Here is a 17,144-nt window from a genome sequence, read left to right as displayed (position 1 = left end):
TCTTGTATTTTTGCCTTTCTCACAAATGCTTCTACATTTTGCCCTTATTAATTAATGAACTTGTAAGTCCTTTTCTTCATGTGTGCTTGGATGACACTGTGTCTATAACTCTTTTGTTAGAAAAGAGCTGGCAGAGAACACAGAATACTTGCCAGATTTCTGTGTTGATGCACCTGAAAACAGAGATTCTCCTTCTAGAAGTGTCCATGCTGTTTCATGAAGACATGAAACATCTCCAGTAGGTTATTTTGCATTTCTGTTAGCAGTTATAGTGGTTGGTTCTGAGAGCATTTCTAATATCAGTTTCAGATAAAGAAATACACCTAAATTTAGCTGTCCTCAGTATGAATTTCTGTGAAGGCAAAAGAAAAAAATCTGATGAGAAAAAATGAGATCTACAAAAAAGGGCAATGGCCAAACAACAAAAACAAGACATAGAAATAACAGTGCTCCCCCCTCGCCCCCCCCACCATTTTGTGTGAAGCCTTACAACAGTTCAGAAGATTATTGTAGTGCATTTCAAAATGTCATCATAAGATTGATAGAAGTTTATAAGTTGGCAATGAAAATAAACAAGATCCAAAGAGTTCAGCATCAGGGAATAGGAATGTACTACCGGATGTTGGCCACAAAGGAAAACTACATCAAGGATAGAAGGAAGCTTAGACAGAGAAGGCTGTTGAAGATTATATTATTCCGGCTTCCCTGAAGAGCTCTCTAGAGAATCTCAGTAGATTTACTGGGTTCTGTAACATGGCTTCTTGGTGGTTGATAGGGAAAAATTATTGTCAAAGATATTCTGCTTTTATTGTGTGAGAATGTTTGCAGCTAGCTGGACACATGGTGTTTGCCCTCAAGAGTTTTCATTGTGAGTGAAAAATCCCATCTAAAAAAGTTATGGATGCCTTTGAAAATCATTTCTTGTCTCTACAACTGCCCTCTGTATGGATTTTACCTTTCACAAAAGCTTTGGGGGTGATGTGTGGTCACAGCAGGGCATCAGGCACAAACAAGTTTTCCTACAGTTCAGGTGTTTTAAAGGGCTCTTATCATGTTATAGCCCACTGTCTGCAGCCAGAAGCTGGATTAATTTCAGACATTTTAGCTGACATCCTTGAAATTAATAGGAATTTTCTCTAATTCTCATCTTTGAACCATGCTTTCAAAACATCTTTTAAAAGTTGTCAGAGCCTCAGGGGGACACAGTTTCTGAAAGAAGTGGCATTAGTAATAAAGCCACACAGAAAACATTTGAGAGTGTAGAGAACCGATTAAAACAAGATTCTCTGGTTTGGATCTCAGTAGGCACAACACAGTACATTTTATGACTGAAGATAATTATAGAATATTTGTGTGATTAATTTTGCAATTTTCATATCAAATCAAAAAGAAATATCTTGAATTGTTTCTTCTTCAGGCTAACTTTCCTTTGAAGTTGTGTTTTCTTTAACATTAATAAAAAAGACATTAAATGGAAGAGGCTTGTTCTAAGTTGCATTTCTGCAAAACATTTAGTTTCCAAATATAATATTTATTTTAAATAGATGTTTTAAATATCAAATATGGTGTTATATCATGTCATATGGTATAGAAACTTATCTAGACATTCACAAAGGAGTACAGAGACAACAGCAGATGGAGCAGCTCAAAGAGCACCACACCCGAGCTCCTCACTCCTGGGCATCATCAGTCTGTCACAGCCCTGTCTCTGCAAGCCCAGAGGAGCACAGGACAAGTGGAAACCCAAACTAAGGGGTGTCCCAGGAAAGGCTCAGCCCCAGTGTCCAGATATGGCACTCATCATGATAGGCCAAGAGGAGCAGCTCCATATCCTCTTCCAGACCGTGGACTTGCTGCCTAGAGGTGTTGAACGTGTTATGGGATGCTGGGGAAGACTGCATAAGCATTACCATGGGATGTTTAGGGAAGAAACCAGAGATGGAGAAGGGGATGGATTCAGATGGTGTGGGGAGGAACAACTGTGAGAAAATAAAGGTCTGAGGGGTCAAACAGAGCTGGAAGTGTGTAAACAGCAGCTTGTCTGGCTATGCCCCCACAAGGGTTGTAAAGGCCCGTGGGGTGGTGTTGGCCTTGGCTGAGGGTGGATCATTGTGCCAGCAGCTGGGCTGGACTGTGGGTCTGGGGCCAGTGACCAGAGAGCCCCCAATGAGCGAGACACTGTGCCAGCCCCAGGTGGGACCAGGGCCAGAGCCTGTCTGCCTGCAGTGCAGCACTGAGAGCCAGTGCAAGTGTGCAAGTGTGCAAGTGAGTGGGTGGGAGCTTCTGGGGTCTCCTGGGGACAGAGGAGTGTCAGTCAGCTCTGTACTTGCTTATATATGTGTGTGTGTGTAGGTCTGAGCACCAGCAGGCAGAGTGGAGCTGTGGTCCCACAGATTCACATGACCAGGAACCAGCAACTGGAGAGGCTGGGATCCAGGAGCATTTACCAGGCAGACGGGGTGCCTGAGCTCAGCTGTGGGTGGGAGCCACACTGCCTGGTGTGTAGGTGTGTACTCACCTGTGAATATGTGTATTCCCACCTATGAACCTCCATCCTGCTCAGACAGAGAGGGGAAACAGGATGAGGCTGATGGTGCTGCCTGTGTCTGTGCAAGTGCTGTGTGTCTGCTGGGGTTAACCTATGTGGCAAGTATATACGCATCCTAACACCATATATTATATGTGTGAGTTCTCATTTTGCATGATCAGGAAATAGATATCTCCTCAAGGTAACAGCTATGCTTGGCAAGATAAACCAAAAGGTCTTTTGCATCTCCAGCCACTGAGTATTTAGAAATAAATTTTGGAATTATCAGAATGATGTCTGTCACGTGCTTCTTCCAGGACATGTGACTGTAACCCCCGAGAGACTTTTTGTCAGAGAACCTCGTTAGTACAACTGACTGAATAAATAGTACAAGCTGGCTGAATAAATAAAAAGCTGAATAAAGCTAGGCTGGACTGCAAAGTACACAATTGCAGCTATGGGATCCCCCACTTGAACTAACTAATATTTGGCAGAGACAGTACCATCAACAGTTAAATCAGTAGTGGCAGGAGTCCCCTAGAATCCTAGATGCCAAACTACTGTTTAATTTCATTTGGGATCCTTGAGATTCAATGCGTATTATAGCTTATTTTAATTTATTTCTTAATTTTCCAGTGTTTGCTTTCAGTCTTGAGTAGTTTAAGAAAGACTCAAATTGAAATTCATAACAAAAACTGTCTATGATTTTGCAGTCTGAAATTTTCCTGATGGAGACTGCATTGACTTTAAACAAAGCATTCTTTTCAAATTCCAGTTATTCAGGCTAAATGGACTGTCTTTGACAGGTGATTAAAATATGTATGCATTATAATTTTTACTGGTAACTATTGTGAAGAGGAGTGTTAATGGACTTTTTTCTTCTATTAGTAAATTTTCATGGCAGTTTTGCAAAGCAAATGTAAATTATAAGCCTAATATTAAATCACTTCAGCAAATCCCTTCAATTCTATTAGGTAAAATAATAATTGTAAATTTTAAAATAATAATGAAATATAATAATACATAAATAATATAACTAAAATATATAATAAGCAATAATTAAAATAATAAAAACAATAAAGATAGTTATAAATAATAATTACTTTTATTAATAGTAAAAAAACCCCTGCCATGCAACAGCATAACCTTTTACTTAGTTATCATTAGCTAGCTACAGTGATAATTGTCTTAATTTATACAATTTACACTATCTAAATGGATGCCTTAAGGCATATCAAATCACATGCCTGGTGAGCCCATCTTTGATGATCTGATAATACATTCTTCCTGTTCTTTAGGGAATATATGCCAAAACGTATTTATCACATTTTATCATTAAAGTAAATAGCAAGCCTATTTTCATCACAAAGACACCAAATCTGATGTGTTACTTGAAACACCAGAACAAGGCAAAGTTGGAGACATTGTGGTGCAATGATTTTTGGTAGACAGACACTGCCAATCTCCAATCACAGATATTTGCAAATAAACAAGCCAACAGAAAACCCATGAGTGATTGTCACTGCTTACCTTCTCTCCCATTGATGAGATTTGGGTTTTTCAAACTTTCTCAGTTCCTAGGCTCTGATGCGAGGAATACAAGCAGGCTCAGAAAGCAGCTGTGCCATGTGAGCCTCCAAGGAGTCACAGTGGAGTAAAAGGGAAAGAACAAATGAACAGTAAGGTCCCATGAAACCCAGTGGCTGGACGCACAGAGGGACTACTCCTCTGAAGCAAAACTTATTGCCTCAGGCTCAGAGCAAAACAGAGCCATTGAAGTCAGTTGGCATGACAGGCTGCAACTGTAATTTATATTGAAAATATGTATTAACACAAATTACACCTTTGCTTTATCTATTGCATTACCATATAACCTCATTTATGAAATTCTGAAATCCTTTGATCCATTTTTTTACATCATGATGAATACATAAGAGACTTTTTGTTAAGACATGGGATTTTTCCTTCCTGTTCTGTTAAATAGAAGCCACTAGCGAAGAACTTCATAATTCAGTGAAAGATATATATATATATACGTATATAGACAGATAAATAGATATAGATATAGATACAGATATAGATATAGATATAGATAGGTATAGATATAGATATAGATATAGATAGATATGTATGTATGTATGCATGTATGTATGTACTGCACTTTCTTATCTGCAAATCCTTCAAATCCTATCCCAGGCCTTGAGTCTGTCCAGAATCCAGGCACAGATCCCACGTCTCCTGTCCCAGTTCTACCTTAGGTCTTCACAGACTCTGCTTTCCTCCTCACTGGCTAGTAAGTTTGAAGATAAGACAGTCTGTGGTGATCAGGTGCAAGACTTAGGCAAACAAGAGCAATGATCAGCTTATATGCACACAAATGGACTCTTATTCTGTCTTTTCCCTCTACATTCCTGCATTTGTTGCTCCCTGTTGCTGTAAGGCTCCCCTTTCCCTGCCTTTGGCTCTACCATTACAGTGTGTAACAAGCTTTGCACATTCTCACAATTCTTTTAAAACATCCCAGGACAAGTTTTACACATAACAAAGTCCTTCTTGAGTATCCTGAAGTAGGTTTGTCCTATCCAATCAGAGCCTCTTTCCTTCTCATGAGGTATAAAGTTCTGAGTGACGCTCACTTTTGTTGTCAGTTTCTTCAGCGGCTCATCAGCCAGTGACCAGGAAGCTCAGATCTTTGCCACTGTCTCCATTACCTGCTACCTATTACAGCTTGTGTATATGTGTGTTTGAGTATTTTCCTGTTTCTTGTTTGCCTTTTACACTGAATAGCACTTGAACAGATATTGTTACAAACTACATGTCCTTCTAACCCAGATATCCTTACAGATATCCTGAGGCTGTTAAGTTTCATGCTCTGCCAATCCAGAGCTACTAAGATTTATTATGGATCAGGATCTTTCTGTCTACACCCTCCTTTTCTTCTGGCAACTTGTCCTTGGTCGTCCACTTGCATTGAATCCTCTTTCTAGCATAAGACACATAGCACAGGTAGGTCCTATCAAAGACATTGTGTTGGATTGAATCATTAAATTGAATCATTAAATTCATCCTTAAGTTAACTAAATGACTGTTGCGGTGCATGTGGCGGTGGCCACTGCAACAGAACATTCAGAGGAATGGTGGACAGGCCACCTGAACACAGAGGTCTGATTCTGACCCCGTGGTTACAGTGAGTTCCCATGCTCCTAGTGGTTCTTAGTTTACGTGTTTCAAGTTTATTGGCTTAGGAGTTCTCCGCTCAGTTTTATGTATGAGTTCATGTTTATGTATTTCCCTTAGTTGCCTATGTATTAGTTCTGGAAAGTTCTCCCTTCTTCGACACCCCATTGGTTGATTCATGTAATCTCCTCCCCTAAGTTATCTCCATTGGATATGCCCTTGTTGGCTCCTCCCCCTTAGTCAATCCCCATTGGTTGTTTCCCTTTGTTCCACCCCCTTTTATTTCTTGAGTATAACAACCTTGGACCCTCTTACTCCCTGGGCTTTTGTCCCTGGACCTTCCACATGCAATAAACCAGCTGGAACCCATACAAGAGACCCCTCTCCCTTTGCCTCCGCCGACACCTCTTCAATATCCTTGTTTGGGGCTCACACGTTGTGAAGGAGCCAGCCCTCCCTGCTTGCTGCAGCAGAAGCCAAGGTCATCTGCAGCTGGACGCCGTGCGGCCTCGGGCAGCCCCAACGGTGTCAAATGACCTGATGAACAAACATCACCATATACTCTGCTGTTTCAATTATTTTTTGCCTTTCAGTATAATGTAATTTTCTATCACCTGCTATCACCTTTCTATCTGTGACATGGTAATCAGGTTTTTAGTCTGCCTTAATAATGCCTGGTGCTGTGTAGCCACTCTTACGCCAGCAGTCTCAATGAAAAGCAATATGGGGCAAGACACTTAAGGACAACCTTTCTGAACCATCTCTGTTTTGCATTGTGTGACTATTTATCAGGACAACCCTTCTGAACCATCCCTGTTCCGCATTGTGTGACTATTTATCACTGGCATTCCTGTCAGTTGGGATATGACTGGTAGACCTTCCTTCCTCTGTTTAGCTAGGACATTAATATGTTTCCAGCCATTAGAAATTCCCAGAGAGCCTGAGTTGGCACAACACCTATTGCCTCAGTGAAGTATTTGAGGTCCATGCTTGACTGATCATGGAAACTATCAGTCCTTCTGGTAAATATATATCTGCTTTTCTACTGCCAACGTTCAGTATGTTTGATGACAGTCAGGTCTTTCCTCCTAAAGACTCCATATATTGCTGTCAGGAATAATTTGCAGAACAAAATAGTTCCCAACTTTCACTGCAAGTATTTGGAAGCACTACCAGCATCTGTATAAAAGCCCTGTCTATTGTCCTATGTTCCATCCCATGTTGCCTATGCCCAGTCTTTCAGGATTATCTTCTCATACATGACAAGTAAATACAATTTTAGGCCTAAGATGAGTACAATGTCTTGCCTGGAAAAATACAGCCATTGTTCTGTCTCTTGACATGGTTCCAGACAAACTTCTATTGGAAAACCAAGTGGGATTGACTTTAGCAAAATCAACATTTATACTTATGTAATTCTGCTCTCTGTTTACAGACTGCTTATTTCTTTTCTTCTATGGAAATGGAGGAGCTAAAAATAGGATTTGGATTTTTTTCTGTGAACCGTTGTGTGATTTATTCCAATGTCTAATTAGAAATAGTAACCTCTAGGAAGTACATTTAGGGCAAAGTAAATGACGAAGTTGTAAGTGTATCTATAATATTGTAAAAAAAAATCCTGATATATCTAGAAGAGCGCAGTATCATTGCTGTCTCTACACTATCTGTTTTCTTATCATACAGTATTTACATATTTACTATCCTTAGCTGTATGATTCCCTTGACAGATAAGAATGATGACATTTGCTTTTACAAAGACACATATAGAAATGCACACAGCACCTCAGGATAGTGCACAAGACTAAGGAATAACAAACGTAATACACTATAACAGTATTTTGCACAAAGTACATATAGTGACATGGAAGCAGAGGAGAATAGAAATAAAGAAGAGTAGTGATTTAAAGATAAATAAAGAATCTGAAAGACCACAGAGACAGTAAGACTCATGTAATTGGAAACAGTTTGTGGTAAGGGTTTTTTTTTTTACGAAATTACTGATTTTAGTAGGAAAAAAGTGGTTATTAGAAGACCAAGATGTTTCAGATTTTATAAAAGTGTTTTGTAATTAAATACATTAATTTTTTTTTTTTTGGATAATTTAAAACTTTCTTACCTCTATGGACCTGTAAATTGTCAATTATGCTGACTATACCTTCCTTCTCAACCCAAGAACTGACAGTCTATGCTCATGACATTCATTTGAGGGGAGATTTAAATTCTTGGTCAGAATAGGAGCAGATGATTTAATTTTGGGCATCTCTGACAGATCTTAACCCCCTAATCCTTTCTGGGTTAGTGATTTCTCATTCTCTTACCCCACCTCCCCATTCCCAGTACTTTTGTCAAGTAAAAGTTAAAAAAACCCCACAACATCTGGGTACATATTAAGATATTCTTGATGTGGAGTAGTACTAGAGGAAACATTTCTCTGGGCCTTCTTCCTCTGTAATCCATGCTTGCCAAGGCAGGAAAAGGGTACCTAGTCAGGGAGAGACTGCAAGTAGCCCTTTTCCTGCTTAAGTTTCATTACATAGTTTTCCTTTGCACCCCTACATCTAGGGAGAAAAAATGATTCATTGTTTGCCTGATTTTCACTGATCAGTTTCTTATCTGTTTGTCTGCTGATTTGGGAGCAAGTGATGAATACGTTGCCAGATATGCGTTTTACATCCTACTGCAAAAGGTCATAAAAGCTTGAAGCTAGCATGAGCTAAATAGAGGATCCTTATTCCTAATTTCAAGGATTTTTTCTATCCAGAAAACTGTCTAGTATTTTATATTTCCTAGCTTCTTACGAGGTTGTACCACAAAGTATCTTCCTAGATGTTTCTGAGCATCTTTCTCCTGATGTCTGGTTTGCACATGCATGCAGCTTTCTTAAAAAAGCAGACATTGTCATTTACATTCAGCTCATTCCCCATCTAGACCTGATAGAACTTCTCTTCATAACCTAAGTGTATGAAAGACAAGGAAGGTCTTTCACAGCTCAGGAACCTCTCTTATTTCAGCTTTCTGTTCCATAAGGAAGCTTTGCATTTTTTATTTAATATTTGCTGTAAATTAAGGTTAGTGTATACTCTACTATCCCAGCAAACTATGAAAATCACCATACTGCGAAAACAGTAAGAATTGGGACCACAACAGCTACAAAAATTCAAATACCCTCTCCCAGGTCAGCTATGCAGAAGCATCAGTATCTTACTGCAATCCAAGAGAATGGTTTATGTTTAGACGAATTTATTTGATTATTGCGACCTACCCATTTATTCTTTTATATTTAGAAAAAAAATTCTCTTAAGGTCAAAGAGAGAATGTGTTTGGGTTTTTTTCTCACTGTCTGTAAGACAATGCACAAGTGAGCATCATCCACCAGACTTTTGACTCCTTCACTCTTTTCAAATATGTACTTTGTCAGTCATTCACTTACTCTGTGCAGGTTGTATGTAAGCTACCTTGATGACTCTCTACAGTCTCCCTTTCAGATCCCTAGTCAGTTATATTGATTTCCTTACTGTGTAGAGTATTGCTACCATCATTGTATCCATGGAGCATTGCTTAATTACTCTTTCTACTAGGTTTCTTGTCACTGATCTTTCAAAAGTGGTGGTGTAACTGCTTAAACTTTTTTCACTGAGAGGTTGTTTCTTTCTTTTCATGGTGTATATGTTGATTTTTCCTCATGCTGCCTTTATGGTCTATTTACCATAAAAGAAAAATAAAGTGGAAATAGGCTCGTATTACAGAAATTAAAAGGTAGCTGAAATAATAATACTTCTGAAACTTCATACAAATAACAAGCTCCATAGTCTTTGTGTCAAGAACAGGGACATACTAAATTTGAATTAATCTTATTAATTTAAATTTTAAACTAAGTGCTTGGTCAAGCAACTCAAAAGATATGTGAACTGGGTTGGGCCCAGAATTTAATGTAATAGAATGTAAAATATTTTGTGAACAGCACATTTCTGAGGCTTTATTTCTTCTCTTAGTGAAAGTGCAGCATGGCACTTTTGGAAACTTTTCCCCAGTTTGCTTTAGGTATCTGCTGCTGAATAGAAGAGGATAAGAACAAACAGAAGATGGCAGAGACCACCTGTACACCATGCGATATTATAGCTTGTCATAGGTTAGCGAGCATAGTCCCGGAAGGGGTGTCCTTGCTAAGGGGTGCATATACAGCTTCCTCTGGGGCCTGATAAAGCCTATCAGCTGGCCAGTTTGAATATGGACAATTCTTTAAGCCACTTAAAGTTGTGACCGCCCCTATGATCCACACTTAAGAATACACAAACTCCCCCCCAATCTCTCTCTCGTTTCCGGTGCTGGGACAGGTGGCTGTGGGCCCCGTGTGGGGGCCAGCGGGCCACGACCATCCTGAAGCCGATGGACCTGTTCCATCCGTGGACCACCCCCCCCCCCCCCGCCTTGCTGTGGGCAGCCAGAGCGGCTCGGCTCTCCCCCCTCTCCACTGCGATAAGAAAAATTCCAGCTGCAAGGCCGAGGTGAGATTAACCCTTCTATTGCTGTGAAGAGCTGAAAACCTGAGGGAAGAGAGAGGAGATGCTTAAAGCTGAAATTCTGTTGTGAAGCTATGATATATCAGAGTAGCCCGTTGTAATTTCATGAAGATATGGGGGGTGGAGTGTTCAACTCGTAAGCAAAAGCACCTGCACTGAGATAGGCAGATGCTGACGCAGCTGTAATTTCATGAGAAGTTTGAACAGGGAGAGATGGACCAGATGAGGGCTTTTGCTCCAAATGGGAAAGGAGAAAACCTCAGTTCCTAGAGATGGACCAGATGAGGACTTTTGCTCCAAATGGGAAAGGAGAAACCTCAGTTCCTAGGGATGCTCCCAGAGATAGTCCTAAAGATGAAGATGAGGAAGACCCTTTGCTCCCAGGGAAGGAGAAGGGCCTCTGTTTTTTGTTTCTGAACGGCTCAACCTTAAAATTGTACCCCAAAAAACTTCAAGAGTGGACTCTCAAAAGCAGTTGCGGGAAAAGCTGCAAGTCGGGGGAAGGGACTCACATGCAAGCAGAGAGACTCCTCTTCCTAAATGGACTGAACAATATTTGGAAGTGGGCGGCTGTCTCGTTGTGATAATGTTTTCATAGCACGAGCAAGAAGAGACTTCTCTTTCTAAATGGACTGAGCAAGGTTATTATGGAAGTGGTAAACAGACTGAACATCTGAAGGGTTGTCTTTTTACATTGTCAGTGGGAGAAGGGAGGAAGGTGGGGGGAGGAGGAGAGTTCTGAAGGTGGTATAATTTTTTTTCTTCTTTTAGGTCTGTTAATAAACTTCTTTATATTCTTTCAAGTTTGGTGCCTGCTTTGCATTTCTCCTAATTCTTATCTCACAGAAGATAAACAGTAATGAGTATTTTGGGCCAAACCACTACACTAAATTGGTGTTTCTGCCTGGTTACAAACCCAACCTGCTACAACCTCATACTCCAAATTAGGTTTTTCTGATAGAGAGTGCCTGTCGTCACTAAAGACTTCTCTGTGTCTATAGCCTGCCTAGACATAACTCATACTGCCCCAGGACCGATAAAAAAGCTCTAAGGAGTCATGAGTCAAACTGAGACTCAGGACTTTTTGCACCACTTTATCCCTAAATTGGTTCTGATCAAAGTGAAAAGTGAAAACTAATTCTGTCAAGAAAAAGAAGATACTTGTCCAACAGTTCATTTTCTGGCCTGTTGCTGCCTGTTCCAAGCTTCCCTTCCCCCTCCCCAAGACAAGCCAGGACTTGCCTCTGCCATGTGCCCTGAACCCCTTTGTTCCAAGCGCGGGCAAAACCAAATGTAACTCAAACTCTTTAGCAGTGTCTGATTGGCCGGTCACCCCGGGTCCGCCCCCAGTCCTCCCCTTTCTCCTTCTCCAAATAAAAGAAGGACCCGAGAGGGGGCCTGCACTCTTTGGCTTTGCAATCATTCTGCGAACATCTGTGTGTTTCTGTCTCTATTTGAAAGCTTCTAATTGCAGAAATTAGGCAAGCTGAGGACTATATTTCTCCCTCTTTGCTTCTGCTGGTGGTATTAGCTTTGCAGCTACCATTTGCCACTTTCAGAGCTACTGAAATGCTGGATTGCCCGTGCTACCTCTCTAGGCTGCCCGAGGCTTTCTAAGGCATTGAACTATGAGCCTAGCTGGTAAAAAGCTGTACGTATTCCACACCGGCCTCTATTACCTATGGCAGATTGTAATTTTTATTTCTATTTACATCGTGAAGCATCCTATTTTTTTTAAGTTGTTTTTATATATTTTTATACTATTACTCTTTAAGGGACTATAAAGTCTGCTAAATTGTCATACAGTAGGTGAGATGCTAATTGCTGTAGCACACTGTCTTATGATTGCGCTGAAAGTAGTTATGGTTGAGGGCCAGCTGTGGACAAATGTTTAAGGAAAAATGTTATCAAGATTGCTTGAAAATAAATCAGATTATAAATAAGAAATTTACTGCAGTAAATTTGAGTAAGTGGTTTCTACAGAAACAGAACACTCAAGAACAATAGCTCTTCAAGTGAATTTGTTCACTAATTCTCCCAAGCTGGGCTTGTCAGTAGAATTATTGAAAGAGGCCATAAAATCCCTCAAATATGTTATCTGATAACAAGCCTCCCAGAAGCCATGAATAATCTTCACTCTCTTTGAGAGATTAAATAAACCATCTGGGATTCACTAAAAATGGTTCATAGTATACAATACTGCTAGTAGATGGTTTCAGTTAGCAATAGTTTGTCACAAAACTGCTTTGTACTCTGTTGCATTCACTGAATCTTCATAGATGTTATATTTTTATTAATAAAATAATCAATGTTTACATAAAACCCATGTGTGCAAAAAAATTTGACATCTATGCTTAAAACTACTGTCAGCCAAACTCATAATGTTTAGAATTTAAAATTTGTGCAATAATTGTACTGCTGGTATCAGAGTATTACAATTTTGTTTGTTTTAATTTGTGTGCAAAACTCCTATATTCTCTTCTAAAAAAGATTAGGTCATTCATCTGCAACAAAAAAGATTTGAGCACATGCTGAATTCTGAGCATGTAACATCAAGGTATTTAGCTGCACACATTTATATCTTAAGCAAATACATTCTCTAAACATATGCATAAGCATTTTTGCTGTCTCGGGATCAGAATGCAAACAAACTCCATGTGCAAATCCATTAAAATGACCATCAAACATCTGCTTAACTCCTGTGTTGAATTATTGCCTCTCAGTCTGGTTAGCTACTTTTTACCAGCCGTCTTTAGAATTCAATAATATCTACTTCACCTCTCATAACTTCATCGAGTCATATACTCTGCCTATATTTTGATTATCCTACCACTGAAACGGGGTTTTCTACAACATATGTTGTGGAACATAAGTTATTTTTAAAAAAATACAAAATATTTGATACTTTGGGATTTTTATTTTTTAAAAACCTTTTAAAATAATCACTATTGTGATGAAATTCTCTACTTCACTGTTTGCAGAGAAAATGTAGGTGTGTATATTTGGGGTTTAATTAGGATTGTCACAGACCTCTGAACTTCAGAAAACAAGAGCATTAGAATCAATCTAAGTTTACAGTCTGATATCCAGCTGAAACAATCCTATGATGGTTTTGTGATATGACTTTCATCTTACATTTTTAAAAGCTAAGTGGAAATTCTTTTGGAAAACATTAGTAACATTAACAGTGCATAATATCAGGTCAGTTATAGATATATATGTATTACCATTCAGTGTCAAAATCTTGTAGCTATTGCAGGAATATTAGATGCAGGAACTCAGATTTTAAAACCTCATTGGCACATTACCTGCCCGTAAGAATGTTTGTCACATCCTTCTCTTTCCCCTTAAATTCTTCAGTCACAAAGACAATCCTCTAGCAGCTTTCATGTAGAGGCAGATGTTTGGATATACAAAAACTGTTTAGGCATACAAGTCATATGATAACTTGTCTAGAAGGCACTGGGACTGGTGAAATCTGAAGTTTCTAGAGAGTTTACTGCACAGTCTTATCAGCCTGTGTAAAATTCTGTTTTCCACACAAATCATCCTCTTCACTATACGAATTTCCACTGTACCAGAGAAATGGTGTTTATCTCAGAGATTTTTCATGCAGTGTTAGATAGCCTTGGACAGGTCATGGAGAGCTCTTATGATAAGAACAAAGACCTTGAATTGATTTGATAATCAGTGAGGAGAAAAAAATAACACAGGATAAACTTGATGATGTTTGTGATTGCTTGTGCTGTGGAGAAAAGGTGCTGGAGTATTTTACACTGGTTGGAATTCCCTAAGTGTTAAAGAAATTGTGTGCACATATAGGGAGTTAAAATACTCCAGATGAAAAGTGACATGTGTGAGCCAGTGAAGTCAGGTTATTTTCTGATCAGATGGTCTACAATAATCAAAGGCAGTACTGCAACAAAAGATTAGCATAACTGCATTGCTGATTCTAGGATCTATGAAGGTTGCTAGTTACCTAGTTTAGGATTAACTGTAGATGTTGTGGTTGACCGTGGCTGGCCATCAGTTGCCCACCAAGCTGCTTTACCACTCCCCTTCTAAATAGGATGGGTGAAAAATACAATGAAAATCTTGTGGGTTGAAATAAAGGACAGAGAGATCACCCTTCAAATACCACAGCAGGCATAACAGACCCAGCTTAAGGGAATCAGTTTAATTTATTAAGAGTTAATAACTGAGTAGAAAAATGGGAATAAAGAACAAATATAGAAACACCTTTCTCCCACCCTTCCCTTCTTCCTGGGCTCAACTTCACTCCCAAGTTCTCTATATCCTTCCTGCCAGCAGTGCAGGGGGCTGGGGATTGCTGTCAGTTCATAACTCCTTGCTGCTTCTTTGTCCTCATGTTCTTCGCCTACTCCAGCATGGGGGTCACACCCATGGGATATGGTTCTTCATGAGTTTTTCCATGAGTATTTTCCTCAAGAAGGGTTCCAGCATGGGTCCCTCCCTCAGGAACAGAATCCCCCGTGGGGTCACAAGTCCTGTCAGCAAAACCTGCTCCTGAGCAAACACCTTTTTGCAGGCTGCAGTTTCCTGCCAGGACCCTACTCCAGCAGTAGCTTTCCAAGGGCTGCAGTTTCAGGGTGGTTATCTGCTTCACTGTGGATCTCCATGGGACAGTCTTCATCATGGGCTGCTGAGAAATCTCTACTCCACTGTCCAGATCACCTCCACCCTCTTCTTCACCTTGGACCTTGGTGTCTGCAGAGTTATTTCTCACATGTAATTCTCACTCCTCTCTCCCACCTGCAGTTGCACAGCAATTTGTGCCCTTACTGTTTGAATAAACAAAGTACTGCTTTTCCTACAACTCTTCAAAATGTCCTCTGCCATGTTTTCAGTCATCCTTCCTTCTCTTCAGCTTCAGCCAGTGGACTGTTCTCCTTCCAGTACTAGACACCCTGATTGCAGCTGCTTGGTCATGTCATAACAGTAATCCCAGTATTTCCATATAGTCATGTCCAAGTTTGCTTTTTTTTTGTCCCACAGAAATACCCTGTGAGCAAATCCAGTATTAATTACTCATTATTACCTTTGTTCTTTTTCCCAACACCTATAATTTCTTCTGTTGTTTCCCTAGCTTCAGAAGAACTCTTCCTGGATGATAGTGTTCAACTTTGTAATAACCTCTTTGTGAGTAGGCTGTTATTTACTAGTTGTGTATACTGCACCTAGTACAACAGGGAGCCCCATGTTTGAAACATTCAGACACTTCAGTAATGAAAATTATAAATAGCAAAAAAGTAGGGCAAGTAGTGTCTAGTTTAACAGATTTATGAAGGAACAGGTGAAAAAAGCACAGATGAAATCAGAACTAGATGTTCATGAAATAGTACCCAGCATCACTTCGTGGTAGTATTGCATGAATATTACACAACTGGTTTCTAATGATTAATGTATGGCGGTGATGAGATGACCTATATTTAAGGCTTCATTTTTTATTAGGAAGAGAGATGGAATATTTGGATTTGCCCAAAGAATTTCAGGAATATTTTTTCTCTCTTCAGTATTCTCCTCCTCATGCTGTATTTTTCCCAAGCCGCAGAAGTCAAACATTCAAGGAAAGATGTTTCAGCATGGTAAGAGGAAAATGATGTGTCTGTACTCACCGTGCCTTTCACATTCTAATAAATTTTGTTCCAGAAGTTTTCTAGTCCTTTCACTTTGTACTAGTTTGAAAACAAACCAGTGGGAGGCACCAAGTCAGAATAACAATTTAATGGGGAAGTTAAAGAAAAGGAAAGAAAAAAACTAAAAGAAAACACTGGTTCAAACTGACTGAGTCCCTGTTAGGCAGGGTGGTGGCCGCAGTCCTCTGAAGTGGTGATCCTGTAGAAAAAAGGGTCTGCTCTTCCTCAGAGGGTCCAGTGGTGGCTGTGTAGCTCCTGTCCTCTGGAAATCCAGTGGAAAGGCCTTGTCTCTGGTGTTCAGCCTCAGCTTATATCCACGATGGGATGCTTGGTTCCTCCCTCTGGGTGGAGCATCTCACAATGGGGTAATGAGTCATGAGGCCAAGTGTTGATTAGGCTCATTAACAGAAGATAGTCCGGAGGGAGTTATCTCTGAGTCAGGCGGCTGGACAATGATGGGCAATTAACAGAAAGATAGTCTGGGGGGAGGAGGCAAGGAAACACTGCCCCACCTGGTTCCAACAGCTTATGAGGATGGTAATAGAATACACTGCAACCCAGGACACACTTCTTCAGCAAAAAACATGGTGTAGAGCTGTGCACTTTCTCCTCAGACAGCAATAAAGGTATGTAATGAAGTGCAAATGTCATGTGTCTTCTCAGTGGAGCTCATAGAGGGGCTCAGAACACACCTTTGAATTAATCTTCCTAGTTAACTTAAAACCCCAGTTGGTCAAGTTGCCACGCAAATATTGTCAAAGGTCCAGAACTCATTCCCATGAACTCCAGGCATTAAATGGTGACTGATCACAAATTCCTATGGAGAACAAGGACTTTTTTCCACCTCCATGAGATAAAAGGTTTTACCATTCCAAGCATGTCTGCTGCTTGTAGGCTGTTACTGCAAGTTCAGATTACCTAGATAAATATCTGGCTTTTGTTATGTACAATGAGCAACTCCAGTGACAAAACAAAGGAAACTGGAACTTTGAAGTGAGGAAAATTCTTGTTGCAGCAATAGATGTGTGGGCATCAGAGGCAGCAAGAGGTTAATGTTCACTGCTGTTTCAGTAAGAGATTTTCAGCAGATATTTCACTGTATAGAAGCTGATTCAGTTTGCTGTTCTGAAGGCCAGGAAAAACTGGCTGAGTTAGGTACCTACAGTTAGGAGGGTTGACTAAGCTTATGTCTTTAAAATAGGTAAAAAGGAAGAAAAAAAGTACAATGTACACTCTGTTCCTGCTGTCAGAATAAGTATTATT

The sequence above is a fragment of the Corvus moneduloides genome, chromosome 3 (genome assembly GCF_009650955.1).
Source record: "Corvus moneduloides isolate bCorMon1 chromosome 3, bCorMon1.pri, whole genome shotgun sequence".
Taxonomy (NCBI): domain Eukaryota; kingdom Metazoa; phylum Chordata; class Aves; order Passeriformes; family Corvidae; genus Corvus; species Corvus moneduloides.
This window is presented reverse-complemented; position numbering follows the sequence as displayed.